At 55.4% G+C, this 14,295-nt stretch overlaps 1 protein-coding gene across 1 annotated transcript in view; it reads left to right on the forward strand.

The window, feature by feature from the left end:
- Pak4 (p21 (RAC1) activated kinase 4) overlaps positions 1–14,295 on the forward strand; it is a 38,442-nt gene that overhangs the window by 14,401 nt on the left and 9,746 nt on the right. Inside the window, 1 exon segment of the mRNA XM_051207571.1 lies at positions 13,205–13,278. The gene's annotated coding sequence lies outside the window, so the exon portion shown is untranslated.

Consider the following 14,295-nt stretch of genomic DNA (forward strand, 5'->3'; position numbering starts at 1 on the left):
TTAAATAGATGCCTAATGCTCTCAAGTCAACGTACGTCTTGAGGTACCTGTAGGCCCCCATTACAGTTGTAAGGCTTTACGAGCTAGCTCTGTCACGCTCTTCCCCATCTTCCCTCAGTGGTAACATCTTGCAAAGCTGCCTAGATCCCGAGCCATGATGTGGACTTCTGTGTGGTCAAGGCTAAACATTGATCACAACCGTGTGTATGTCATCTTTGGTCCTCGCCAGACCTGCTACAGCCACACCCCTTTCGCCCCCAGGCTTCTTATTTATTGTTTGTTTTGGTTTGATTTTTGTTTTTTTTGAGACAGGCTTTGGAGCCTGTCCCGGAACTCGTTCTTGTAGACCAGGCTGGGCTCGAACTCCACCTGCCTCTGCCTTCCGCGTGCTGGGACTAAAGGTGTGCGCCACCATCACCCGGCCATTCCCCAGTTTTATAATTCTCTCATTTTAGGATGGTTACATAAGCAGAATCGTTCCAGAGAACCTTCTGGAATTGTCTTCATTCACGCAGTGTAGTTCTCTGGAGATGTTCACAGATGGCAGCGTGTGTCGGGAGCCCCTCCCTTGCTGTTTCTGGGTGGCACTCATGGATACCCCGGGGTTTTTCACCATCCGCTTGTGGAGGCATCTGCTTATGTCTAGTTTTTTGGCTATTACAAGGTAGAGCCTCTGTAAACGTTCCCATAGTGGTTTTTGTGTGGAGCATAAATTTTCGTTTTTCTGGGACAAATATCCCAACGTGTAATTGCTCGGTGGTATGGCAGTTACAGGTTTTAAGGAGGACGCCAGGCTGTTTGTCAGAGTGGCTGTGCCGTTTTCTGTTGCCATCAGCAGCGCAGACTGAGCTGCTTGTCTGCAGGCCAGCCAGCATTTGCTAATGTCACTGTTTTTTATTTTAACTCTTGTAGTGAGTGTCTAACGCTGCCTTTCAGGCGCAGTAATGCGCATCTTCCTAATGGCTAATGATGTTGAACATTCGGCATGCTTATCTGCCATCTGTGGATCTGCCTTGCTGACATGTCTTCTGGCTTCTGCTCCCTTTCTTATTGAACTGTTTGCTTTTTAACTGTTCAATTCTGTGAGTGCTTTATCTTACACACTAGGACTTTGTCAGATATGTGGCTTGTAAATGTCTCTCTCAGTCTGTTCCTTGCCTTTCCCCCCCCCCCTTCAGTACTGGGGATTGAACCTAGGGCCTCTTGTGTTTGCTAGGCAAGCACTCTATCTACCACAGAGCTAAATCTCCAGCCTGTAGCTTGTCTTCACGTGAACTTTTGTAGAGGAAAAAAAAAAATCTTTAAACAAAACAAAACTTTATTTTTAAGTATTTTGTTTATTTGCATGTGTATGGGTGTTTGCTTACAATATGTGTGCATGTATGTATATGCTCGTGTGCATACCTGATGCCTGTGAAGTCCAAAAGAGGACTTTGGATCCCCTGGGACTGACTGCGGTTCCAGATGGTTGAGAGTCCCCTTGTAGGTGCTGGGGACTGAACTTGGGTCCTCTGGTAGAACAGCCAGTGCTCTTAACTGGGAAAACCTTAAATTTTGGTGAGGTCATTTCTTCTTTTGTGGTTTGTGCCTTTGGTGTGTCGTCTGAGAGGTCTGTGCTAAGCCCAGGAGGCTTTCTTCCCCGTGTGCACTGCTGCGGATGGACCTAGGGCCCCACACTTGCTAAGCAGACCCTCTGCCACCCACCTGCACCCCTGAGCCTCTTCTGCTGTTTACCAGCCCTAAGTTGCCCAGGCTGGCTGTAAACTCATTCTTTTGCCCAGGCAGGCCTTGAATTTAAAATCCTCCTGCCTCCATCTGTTTTATTTTCTGGAAGTCTTAGAGTTTTACCTTTAAGGGCATGCTCTTTTGTATGTGTGTATAGTGTAGTTTCTGTCAAGGTTCCCTTTGTGTGTTGGACGGGAAGCCAGTTGGTCCAGCACCTTGTATGGATTTTTCTGCTCTTCTTTAACTGACTTTTCTAGTTACAGCGGTCTGTCACCACCTCATACTTACCAGGGTAGCCTCTGTCAAACAAAAGAAGAGTAAGTAGGCATGCTGGCTCAGGCCTGCAGTCCCCACTCTCAGGAGGCAGAGGCAGGAAGAGCTTTCTCTGCAAAGCTGGCCTGGGCTATGTATGTACTGAGACCCTGGGGGTATATGGAAAGTGAGGGAAGTAATTCGGGAATTGCGCACAGAGGATTGGAAATTCATTCATCATAGGCAAAATGGCAGCCACCATGAGAAACAGTGTGTCATCCTCTTGGAAGGTTAAACACAAAACACAGACTGTCCATATGACCTATCACTTGCAGTCCCGGGTGCACATTACAGGGGTGAAGGCAGGGGCCAAGCATTGCTTTGCACGCCTTTCATCCCAGCACTTGGGAGGCAGAGGCAGGAGGATCTCTGTGAGTTCGAGGCCAGCCTGGTCTACAGAGTGAGTCCCAGGACAGCCAGGGCTGTGTAGAGAGACTCTGTCACAATAAATAAATAAATAATAAACCGACGACGACAAAAAATTCCTGAAAGTGGGAACTGGAGAGATGGCTGCACACTCAGTTCCCTGCAGTGTTCTTTACAGCAGCCAGAAAGCGGAAACAATCTCGAAACCCTCCCCTAACGGAAAGAAAGCTGGCAGGTACACAGTATGCCTTGTTATTCAGCCACAGAAAGGGATGAAGCGTCAGTCGATGCTATTGTGTGGTTGACCCTTAAAAACATGCTTAGTGAGAAAAGCCAGGCGTGAGGAAGCGTGATTGCATGGTTCCACCTGTACACAGTGCCTGGCAGAGCACAGAGGAGCAGAAGGTAGAGAGGCGGAGGGGACAGAGAAGAGATGGTCATACAGCACTCAGTGTATTTGAAGATGCTGGGTTGCGTGCACACTTCGCACACTTCCAAGTGGTTAATGTGATAAATGCCATGTGCCTTTTACCACAGTGGGGGGGGGGGAAGAACCAATCAGCTTTTTTTGTTTTGTTTTAAATCTTGTTTGTTTTCTAAGACAGTCTCACATGTGTCTCTGGCTAGCCTAGAACTCAATTCCTATTGCCTTTGCCTCCTGGGTGCTGGGTTTACAAGCATGCTCTACCACACTGGGCATAAAATCACTTAATTTTTAAAGTCCGGTGCATTGGGGCTGGAGAGGTGACTCAGAGGTTAAGAGCCCTGGCTGCTGTTGCAGAGGACCTGGGTTTAGGTCCCAACCTCCAGCCAGCTCACAACTGTCTGTAACTGCAGTTGCAGGAGACCCCGCGCCCTCCACTGGCTTCTGTGAGCACTGCACATAGCCGTGTGCACAGACAAACAAGCAGGCACACACTCGTACATAAAATAAAAATAAATCCCTAAAGAATAAAAGGAGTGAAGTCATGTTGGTGGGAGTCTGTCCATGCTCCTGCACCGGATCTGTGTGTCACAGCCTCACGGTCTCCTCTCCACAGTGTGGCGGGCTTTACTGTCTGCTGGGGAGGGAGGTGCTCCACTTTGCTGTTTCCCCCATGGGTCTGTCTCAGACATTGTGGGACTTCTCTTCTCCAAGATGGTACTCGTCCCTCAGCCTCATCGCCAGTGTCCACTTAGCACAGTGCCAATGTGTGTATACACGCGTGTGGGCAGGCATGTGGAGATCAGAGGTTGGTTTCCACAGTTACTCTCCACATTGTTGAGGCCGCATCTCACCAATTTACTTAGACCAACTAGCTAGTGAGCTCCAGGAATCAGCCTGACCCCGCCTCCCCAGAGCCGGGGCTATAGACACTCATGCCCAGCTTTTCACGTGGACGCTCGGATCCAGCCCGGGTCTTCGTACTTGCATAGCAGGCACTTTACCAACAGAGCTATCCTGCTGTTGCTCATAGGGGATGGAACTTGTGGCTGACCCCCTCCATCGCCCTCACTCCCCTGGCTGCCATCCTCAGCTGCCTGGCCCATGCTCCATCCTGACCACTTTTCTCCACACCCACTCTGGCCTTCTGGATCCCGCCCTCCCCCAAGCAGAGTTAGAGCCTCAAGCTCACGCCTCTCCCCCACAGCCTGCCACAGCTCCTCATGGCCCGCCTCTGCCACTTGGTCCTCTTGAGGTCCTGTCCTTGCTGCCCCTCCACTCGGCCTGCCAGCCGAAATTCCAAGTTCCCTGTGTGTGGCATCTGGTCAGAAGTCCCACAGGGCATCTAGTGGGCCCGTGGTGACCCTTGCAGGCGCCTGGGTAAGGGTGGGAAGAAATGAGGACAGAGGTGGGCATGGCCTGGGGGCTCGTGGTGGGGAGGTGGCTGTAGCTGTGAGGCCCCAATTGGTCTTCAGCAGAAAGGGACACAGTCAGATTAGCCTCACAAAGGTCCGACTGACCCAGCAGAAAAGCAGGCAAGGGTATTGAATAGACACTTAGTGGAAGAGGACATTCCGCTAGCTTCTGAGCAGGAAAGGATGAAGGATGCTCAGTGGCGAGGGGAAGGAGCCGCAAATGAAAGCAGGCTGAGCTGAGCAGGAGCTGTGCACACCTCTCCTGTGCTGCCGAGCTCAGGGGCGGTCAGCACTGGCGCTGCATGGGGCCAGTGCTGCCCTGGGCTTGCTGAGGGTGCTGAGGAGCAGGGCATTCCTGATGCAGGGCCCCTGGCTCCGCCCACACAGGCTGGCACCTGCGAGGTGCCTGCTGTGCCCGGGTGGCAACCCTGCACTGCCTATGAGAGCAAAAGACAAAGCTAGCAGCCCCATGGGCTGGTCCAGGCACCACGGTACTCCCACAGGCCACCAAAGTGGGGGCCAGCATTCTGCATAACGAGGTATGGTGAGACTCCCAAGACACACATCTAAACATGAGTACATAGTCTTCTCCTTTAAAACCGTGACTTGATGTTAGGATGCGTGCTGAAAATTGCCTCACACGCTACTATTACAGCAGAGCAGTTACTATACAGGGAACGTGTTTCTTGCCCCTTCAGGGAAACAGACAGGTGGTGCCATCCATTGTCTGCACTCTCCAGTGCTCCTGGTCCTTCTCCTATGTTGGGAGTTGAACACTTGTAGATGCTGAGCAGGCTTGCTACCACTGGGCCATGCAAGTCCCCAGCCCCTCCCTGGCGTCTAGGCAGGGCCTCCACTGTTAGGTTGCCTGCCCTCCTTTTATACTTTGGTGGGGGATGAGATACGGTCTTGCTATGTATCCCTGCCTAGCTTGTACTGGCATGCATCCTAGGGTGACCTCGTACGGTAATGCCACTGCCTCAGCCTACTGAGGGACCACCACCGGCTACTTTTTTGTTGTTGCTTTTTGGTACTGAGATAGGGTCTCTCATCTTGCTGCCCAGGATGAGATGGAGTTCACTGTAACCCAGGCAGCCTTGAACTTGAGATCCTCCAGACTCTTGGGACCATCATCCTTTGCCCTTCCTCTTTGGTTTTGCACCTGTAACAAAGTCCCGAGCCACCTCCTTTCCACAGGTTTCCCACTTTACCATAGTGGGACCCCTGGCTTTGTTAGAGACCCGCCCCTGTGTAGTGCAGGCCATTAGCTCCCCATGCTGTCCTTGGAACCCAAAGGGCACTTGCCTTGTTTCCCATGTCTGGGGACTGCTGTGAACCTTTCCAGAGGCCCATGGGCTGGCATTTTGTTTCTGTTGTACCCAGGAGAAATTTGCCAGGTCCCTGGTGTGTTTCCTCCTGACTGGGGCTGCCAGAGTCCTCCCTCGCAAGTGCCAGCCGTGTGGCAGGGCGTGCTTTGGAGTAGGTGCAGGTGCTGTGTGTCACATGGTGTGCGTAGTGTGGGGCTCTGTAAGGTAGGCAGGTGTATTCATGGAGCACGCAGGTCTCCAAAGGGAAAAAACCAAAGTGAACGCAGAGGGCATGTCCTGCCTCTGTTTACCCTGTGGTACCTTTTGCCATTGGCTGTGACTGTGTGCTGGAGACAGAGGCAGAGATGAAGTTCAGGAAAGGGAGAGACAAGCTCCCGTGTGACAAACCGTGATTAGTGAGTCACGCACTCAACACTCCCTCCTCTTGGACCTGTTTCCTGGAGCTGGCCAGAGCTGGCCAGGCCATACCCACCTCCCCCACCAGAGCCCAAACCTGCTGGTCTGGTTTGAGGAGGCGGCCCTACCTAGCTCCTCTCTGGGCGGCGCTTCCTGGGTGCCCTGCCCCCCACAGGGAGGCGGTGACCAGATACCTGGCTTCGGGTGTCCCAGGCCTTCTTCTGCAGTGGGGAGGGGGTGGGACATAGGTGTCTCTGGCCGCTTGCTGGTGGTCCCCACTGCCCTTATAAGGGCTCCACAGACCGGGCGCTGTGCTCATTGGGTCAGGGCCTTCTAGCCCCACCCCGGGCATTTTTGGCCATATAGCCTGCCACTGAGTGAGTCCTCGTGTATGCGAGACGCTTGGTAAATTTGGGGGCCACAGACAGTGGTACATAGAGGTCACAGCTGCCGTAGCCAGGCCCAGGAGGACAGACAGCCCGAGAGTCTGCTCCTGCACAGCTCCTTAGCCAGAGGTTTGGGGTGAGCGTGTCTCCTTCAGGGTGAGCTGCTCTCCGCAGCAGGGTTAGCCTGGCATACATTGGTCCCATACATCACCACCCCCCCCTCCTGTCACCCACCTCTCCACCTTCTGCTCCCCTGCCTATACCACCGGCTACAATCCCACCCAGAGGAGAAAAGGGGGGGCAGAGCCCACCAGACTCTCTAGCTACACCCCACCTCAGAAGACCCTCAGCCCCTCTGTCCCTCAGCCCGCCCTGAGGCACTGTCCTGTACCTAGCTCCTCCCCCACTGGTCCCCTAGCCACTCTGGTGTGCAGCCTAGGCAAGCCCTGGTCTCCTGGGCCCCTCTTATCCAACCTGCCGTGTGTGGAGGTGGAGTTAGTTGGGATGGGTGTGTCTGTTGTAGTAGGGGCAAGTCCTGCCGAGGCCCGGCTGTGTCTGGGGGCCCTGCCAACCCTCCCCTCTGTCGCTCAGCTGTGGGCTACTCTCCCAGGCCTACTGGCCCAGCCCCGCCTCCCGCCTCCCTGCTTCCCGCCCTCTGTGGGTGGGAGCCACAGCCCCAGTTGAGCTGTTCCCAGCGCTAGAGCTTTGGGTGCAGAGCCGGCTGGCCAGTCTCAGGCTGCCCTGAAGCCTGTCCCTGCTCTTTGCACTGGGCGGTCCGGCCACCAGCTGCCCTTGGAGAGGTGGCCCCGGAAGTAGGAAGAGAATGGTGGAGGTAAAGAGGCTGTCTGTGGACCTTTAGGAGAAGGCAGGGCTGGCCACTGGAGCCAGTGTGGGATGGGCCCCACCTTTCTTGGGTTCTGGGGGTGGGGTTGTTCCCATGTGTGAGGTGGCAGGCTCCTGGGAACTTGGTGTGTGAGCACAGGCCCCTCTGCAAGCATCTTCCTGGTGACTCCTGAGTGGGCTGCTATCGGATGTTAGGCGCTCACTGCTTGCTGTGCATGGACCTGTGCTGGTGTGGGTCTGAGGGTCAGTACATCCCTCAGGAGGTCTGGCAGTTTCCAGACATTGGGATTGTTCACGTGCACCCCTGTGCCTGCAGAGATGCTGGGGTCTCTTATGTGTCATGGCTCTTGAGCTGTGACTGTAGATGTCTTTAGGGAACCTTGGCCTCCTTGGGGTGGAGAGGGTCTCCGCGTTTCAGAGCAGTCCACAGTGGGCTGCACAAGGGCCCCCAGCCCCTGCGTGCTGAGCACTTTCTCAGGGCCTGGGCACGCAGTCTGCTTCCTCCCGTCCCGCTGGTGCCTAAGCTGCCTCCATCAGGCTGTGCCTGCACCTGTGTTGCAGGGCAGGAGCTCAGCTCTGAACTCACTTAGGGGGCTCCATGGTAAGCGCTGGCCCAGCCACTGCACACCCCATGACAGCTGCCACTCACGCTGAGGGGGCTGTGAGGTGATGGGGGGCTGACTGTGGGCTCCAGCTACTCAGGGGTTTTCAGGGTGACTGCATGTATCTGGATGCCCAGTACATCTGTCTGTCCGTCCGTGGGCTTGCTTGGTTTATCGTTGCAGGGCCTGTGATATGGCAAGTGTGTGTTGTTTTAGTAGCTATCCATGGCTGCTTGGGGCTGGGGGGAGTCTGTCGTGGCCTGATGTGTGAGGTGATGAGGTGGTATGGCAGGGAGGGGACAGGGGAGTTTAGGGGGGCCGGGGCCTCCCTTCTGCCTCTCCTTCCTGCAGAAGGGAGAATGGATGAACCCTAATCTGGCGTCTCCAGCCCTCAGAGCTCACATATACTCAGGTTTTCTGTGGCAGCCATTCCATCTTGGGTACTGTGGGGACGAGCATTGGAGGCAGTAGCTGGCCAGGCAGTCTCTCAGTCAGCCCCTCTCTGCAGGTCACTGTCCCTGCCCTTTGGTGCACACAGCTGGGGATACAGTGTGGCTACAGTGGTCCTAACCCTGGCCTTCTGAGGTCTCAGTGTAGTGGATCAGACAGTGGCAGCCCATCCTGTCCCCCACCCCGGGGAAAGTGACAGCCCGCATGTATGCTGGGAGGGCGACTGTGACCAGTGTCCTCGGCATGTGTCCAGTCATTTCACACCGTAGCAGTAGTGGGGATAGGAACGGCAGCAGTCTGCGGGGACCATGGCCGTCCCGACTCTACATGCCTTGTGCCGTCTGAGTGTTCCCCACAGGTAGGGCCTGTCACAACCCATGGTTTGCAGCTAGAACACTGAGGTCCAGAGAGGTTAGATGACTTGCCCAGGGACACACAGCTGGAATGGCCAAGCTAGCACCTGGGTCTAGGCAGTCTGCTCTTAGGCCCACAGCCCTGTACTGAGGCAGCTCTGAGTTGGGCAGTGACCAAAAGAGACAGGCTCTGTGCTAATGAGCCGTCCTTCTAGCAGGAAGATGTCCATAGAAGGGCCACTGAGACAGAATGAGAAGGATAAGTGTGACAGACCTTCACGGAGCTGGACTCGGTGACGCACGCCTTTAATCCCAGCACTCGAGAGGCAGATATCTATGAGTTCAAAGCCAGCCCGGTCTACAAAGCGAGTTCCAAGACAGCCAGAGCTACACAGAGAAACCCTGTCTGAAAAACCAAAACAAGCGAACAAAGAAAGTAAGCTGGCAGTCCCGAGCAGAAGGCACAGTAGACAGAAAGGTGTGATAAGTGCTCGTGCTATCTGATTTGGATGGCTCAGCTGGAGGGTGGCAGAGGGAGGGGACAAGTGTGAGACGCACAGGTCTGTAGCAGGCAGGCAGGTCGGTGTGGTCACCCTTGGAGTGGCTGGCGCGCTCACGGCACATTTCCTCCTCAAGGCAGCTTCTCCTAGGCAGCTCCTAGGTCCAGTCATTGTCAACAGTGTCTCTGCCCGCTGCTTTGTCCATAGACCCCGTAGGTTCTTCCTGTGCAGTGGAGGCCCTGGGTGGATGGGGCCACACGGAAGCAGGAGACTGATGGAGTGTTAGAGGCTGCCTTTGTGGGACACACTGGGGGACTCTTGTGGCCTGGCGCTAGGTAGCATTGACTTCACCTTTGTGGGCCTCAGTTTCCTGGTTTAGGGAAGAGGACACCCAGCCCCCCCCCCCCGCCACCCAGTTCTGTTTGGGGACCCACGGTGCCTTGTCTTTGTGCCTGGCACATGCCTGCCACAGCTCCAGCTGTGTGAGGCAGCCGATCATAGGCTGACACTGCCATGCTCAGGGTGGTAAGCACTCGGCAGGGGGTGGACTGGAGGCCCTGCCAGATGCCCGGGTAAGCTGTGCCAATCGAGCCAGGCCAGCAGAGTTCACACCCCATGCCCTGGCACCATCCCGTCACCTTGGTCTTTAGAGTGAGCAGAACCTGCCCACTCTGCGCACTCCACAGCCCCCAGGGGTCCTGTCCATCTTATCTCCTGCTGGATCTTCCAGCCATCCCCCTGGTTCCCTGTTCCACCCCTCCCCTGCATAGACCCTTCCTGCAGCTCCATCTTACTCGGGAAAGATGGAGCCCTTGCTGTGGCCCACAAGGCTCCATCCCAACTGCCCTGCGCCGCCGGCTGTATCCACCAAGTGCCTGCCTCACAACCTCCTCCATCACTTATTTTTATCTCCTGGCTGCCCCATGCAGTGGACTTGACTGACACTTCCCACCACCTCGGGTGGACCTGGCTTATTGACAGTCACCTTTCCCCAGTCTGACCCCTGCAGCAGCTCTGCATAGCTGTGGGCTGGCCAGACGACCCTCGCTTGTCACTCAAATGGGCTGATAGGTAGTTGAGGGCCCAGTGGCTGTGACAGGTCGCTTGTGTGGTGTGTGTGTGTGTGTGTGTGTGTGTGTGTGTGTGTGTGTGTGTGTGTGTGTGTGGTCCAGTGCTGAGGGGACAGAGGCCATCCAGGAGGAGGTCCAAGGAGTCCCTGGAAGAAGTGACCAAAGGAACAGAGCGAGCACATTAAGATTACGTAGGTAGGAGCTTCGGCTTGGCAGAGCTGACTATGGGAGGGAGTAGGGATGGGCTCAAGAAGGCAGGGACCAAATACCCGCCCCCACTCCCCATCCCCCACCTCCCTGTCCCCCATCCCACCCCACCCCGCTCCATTCCCAGTTCAGTCCTGGAAAGCAGAGGGCACACCAAGACAGGGGAGGCTCTTTTGGAGCCGGTGGCTCAGTCCTTCTGGGAGTGTGGGAAGTGGAGGTTTTGCCTCTCATAAAAGGTTAGGAGTAGGGCAAGGGGTAACTGGAAAACGTGAATATCCCACAGTTTGAAGAACTCAAGAGATTTTAAAAAACTAAAATAAGCATTTAAAAATACAGTATAGTTTTGGCACATGTCTTTAATTCCAGCACTAGGGAGGCAGAAGCAGGTGGATCTGTGAGTTTGAGACCAGCCTGATCTACACAGCAAGTTCCAGGACAGCCAGAGCCATACAAAAAAAACCTGTCTTGGGGGAAAAAAAATCTTCGCACGTGCGTGTGTCTGTCTGTGTCTGTGATGTTACAGTTTTTAGTGTGTTTCCTGACTGGGTGGGGCCACACATTCCCTAATGGTAGTGATGGCCATGTCAGCACTAGAACAGAATGAAGTACATTTGGTGGCAGGGATGAGTTTTCAGGCATCTTTTCTGTGGTCACCTGTCTTACCAAAGGCCCTGGGAGGAGAGTCCAGGAGGCCATTCCCCAGGGGACCAGGAACAAGCTAGGTGGGAGGTGCGGTCCAGCCCCTGCAGTACCAGCTTGGGAGAGGAAAGCAAGGTCTGCAGCCAGGGAGGTAGAGGCAGCATGGTGGTCATGCCCAGCCCGTGGTTCTCACTTTCCCAGGTTCAAATCCGGGCAGCCTCTCACTGACTGTGTGCCTGGGCAGGGGAGTTTTTCTCTGGAGTCTGTTTCCTTCTGGACACCTGGGGTGATTAGCTTCTGTCATAGGGCTGTGCAGGTGGCATGGGGCTGTGCACTAGAAAGAGAGACCACAGGCTCTGGGAGAAGTGGCCTACTCTGACATCTACCCTGGCTTTGCCCCTGGTAAGTGAGGGGTCCTCTGTGCCTCTTTTCCCTTATTTAAGGCCTGGAGTCCATGGCCTTTTCTGGGTCAGGAGCAGAGGTTGAGGGGTGCACATTCCTGCTGGCTACTGTCGTCACTGTGACTGGCATTGAGCGCTCACTCCTAGCTTGGGTGATAGTGGCTCTGAGCCAGGGCCCTAGTGCCTTGCTTGGTTTGTGTTCTGTGGGACTCCTTGTCAAAGCTGCCGGAAGCAGCTGCTGTCATCACCATCTTAACAAGAGGGAACGAGGCCTGAAGTGGGACCTCTTTCCCTGGGGTCACACATTGAGCTTCCTGCCATGGGCTGTGGGCTGGGTCCCCACAGATACAACAGGCAGGTCATGCAGGGCTAGCTAGCTGTCAGCTGGGGTTGTGAGGCCTGGGCTGCAGGGCTCTGAAGTTCTGAACCCATGAGGTCGGGAGCTGCTAGAAGGGCCTGGGTGGTGCCTGCACCAGGTCACTATAAACATTACCAGTTCCTCTGTTTGTCCTTCCCTCCATATGCTGCCCAGAGGAAGGGGTGGCCCAGGCAAATATCCGGAGGTGTGCCCTTCCGCCCTTCTCCTGCAGGGTCACAAGTGGCTGCAGTGAGTAAGGGGACTTAGAGGTCACGAGTGGGGTCTGTGTGGGAGCGTGGGAAGGCACTGCCCATGCTCCCCCCCGCCTTTTCCACCCTGAGCACCTCCCTAAGCTTAGTGAGAGATCACATACACCACCACCCTGTTCCGCCAATCTGGGAGCTGCCTTGGGGCTGCCCGAGTGTGGGAGGTGGGAACCGAGAGCAGAGCCAAGCTAGACAAGGACAGGGAGCCCCGTCACAGCACCTGGCTCCACACTGTACCAGGCAGCATGAGGTGTGCCACTGTTGAGGTTCTAGAAACAGGTCTGGCTTCAGGGAAGGCTGGAAAGTCAGGTTGGCTGGAAGGCTGCACCAAAGCCAGCCTTGGCGCAGAGGTCAAGGGGATGGGGATGGGCGAGGCAGGAGAGGCTGGAAGGAAGGATGCGTGATAGAGAAGGCTAGAAGCCAGGCGTGGCCATTCTGTCCCAGATGCCCCAACTCTCATCGAAAACCCCTGGACCTGGGTCAAGCAAAGAAACTGGACCAGCTGGGGAAGCCCTGTCCAGGCAGAGGGCTGGCCACCTGCTGGCCTCCTGGGACCAGTTGAGACAGGCTGGCTGCTGGGGTCCCCCCCCATACACACATACACACACACACACACACACACACACACACACACACACACACACACACACCTGCCTCTCACTTGGCTGTACTGCCAAACCGGTTTCCCTGGCTTCTTGCCCATTAATGTCCTTGTGGGCTGAGCTGGTGGCTCCCCAAGAAAGAGAGCTGTGCCAGGAGGTGGGGAGAGTGGGCTGGGGCTCCCTGCACGCTTGTCTTCAGCCTGGGGCTGGGGCTGGGGGCGGCTGTGCCGCCCTCCGCCCTGTCAGGTACTGGGGAGCCAGGTCAGAGGAAGATGGCAGTCCTCTGTGGCATGCTTTGGTCCTCTGGGCCTCCACTCACGGGCACCTCCTACAGGAAGCCTCCCCTTAGCCATCCATCCCTCCAGGGCTGGCAGCACGTTGTCAGCCCTGTCCCTTCCAGGGGTTGCTGTCACTGTCTAGGGATGGTTTGTGTGTCCTGCGTGGACACCTTAGTGGGTCGTATGCTGTCTAGGTTGTCATCATGTCCCCCCACTACCCAGGGTACAGTGGGTGTTAGTGAGTGAATCGGTGACTGATGGGGCTTCCCTTGCTGTCTTGCAGATGAGTAACTCAAAGCCCCAGGAGGAGACGTCACCCACGCCAGGGTGTTTCTAGCCCAGCCAGCTTCAGACCAGGTCTGTGTGACAACGGGGCTCCTCCCACAGGCCAGTCTCCCTGGCCTAAGGGTCTGTGGGGGGCAGGGAGGCTGGATCACTCTCAGGGCCACAGTGAGAGGCAGAGGAAGAGGAGGCTTGTGTTGCTCTCCACCCCAGGGGAGCCTTTTGCACCCTGCCTAGCTGGGAAGCAGGGATGGATGCCAGCCCATGCCCTGGCCAGGCTTGCTTTTGGATTCTTTGTTGTTGGTATTATTTATTTTTAATTTACTTTTTAAAAACTATTATTAGCTTTAAATTTTATGTGTATGAGTATTTTGCCTGCATGCATGTCTGTGCCTCACATTGGTCCCTGATGCCCTCAAAGGTCAGAGGAGGGCATCAGATTCCCCTGGAACTGGAGTTACAGAGGGATGTGAGCCACCATGTGGGTGCTGAGGATTGAACCCTGGTCCTCAGGAAGAGCAGCCAGTGCTCTTACCGGCTGAGCCATCTCTGCAGCTTCCCATCCCTTTTTTATAGAGAGGATCTCCCTATGTAGTCCTGGCTAGCTTAGAACCCACTATGTAGACCAGGCTGGCCTTGAACTCAGAGATCTTCCTGCCTCTGTCTCTAGAGTGCTGGGATTAAAGGCATGCACCACCATGCCTAGCTCATTTATTTGTGGCTGGGGCTATGTAAGTGCCCACCCAATTGAAGGTCCAAGCCCTAGAGATAGGGTACCATCACAGCTGGGGGGGGGGCAGCCTGTGTGCCTGTAGCTGCTGGGTGTAGTGGCCAGACTGGAGGTGGGTACTGCACAGTCTACACCTGGCACACTCACACTGGGCCAGGCCCAGGGGAAGACCAGGGACACTGTGGCTGGGCTGGTTTAGGCACTGTTAGCGTTAGTAGGGGTGGGGAGAGACCGGCAGCAGGTTCCCTGCAGGTTAAGGACATCTGAAGGTGCTGTAATGGCATCAGGCTGTGTGATTGGGAAAGGGTTGAGTGCTACCTGGAGGAGGAGAGGGAGGGAGCTCGGGATAGGGAAGGATGTCC

Source organism: Phodopus roborovskii, unplaced genomic scaffold (assembly GCF_943737965.1).
Source record: "Phodopus roborovskii unplaced genomic scaffold, PHOROB, whole genome shotgun sequence".
Taxonomy (NCBI): domain Eukaryota; kingdom Metazoa; phylum Chordata; class Mammalia; order Rodentia; family Cricetidae; genus Phodopus; species Phodopus roborovskii.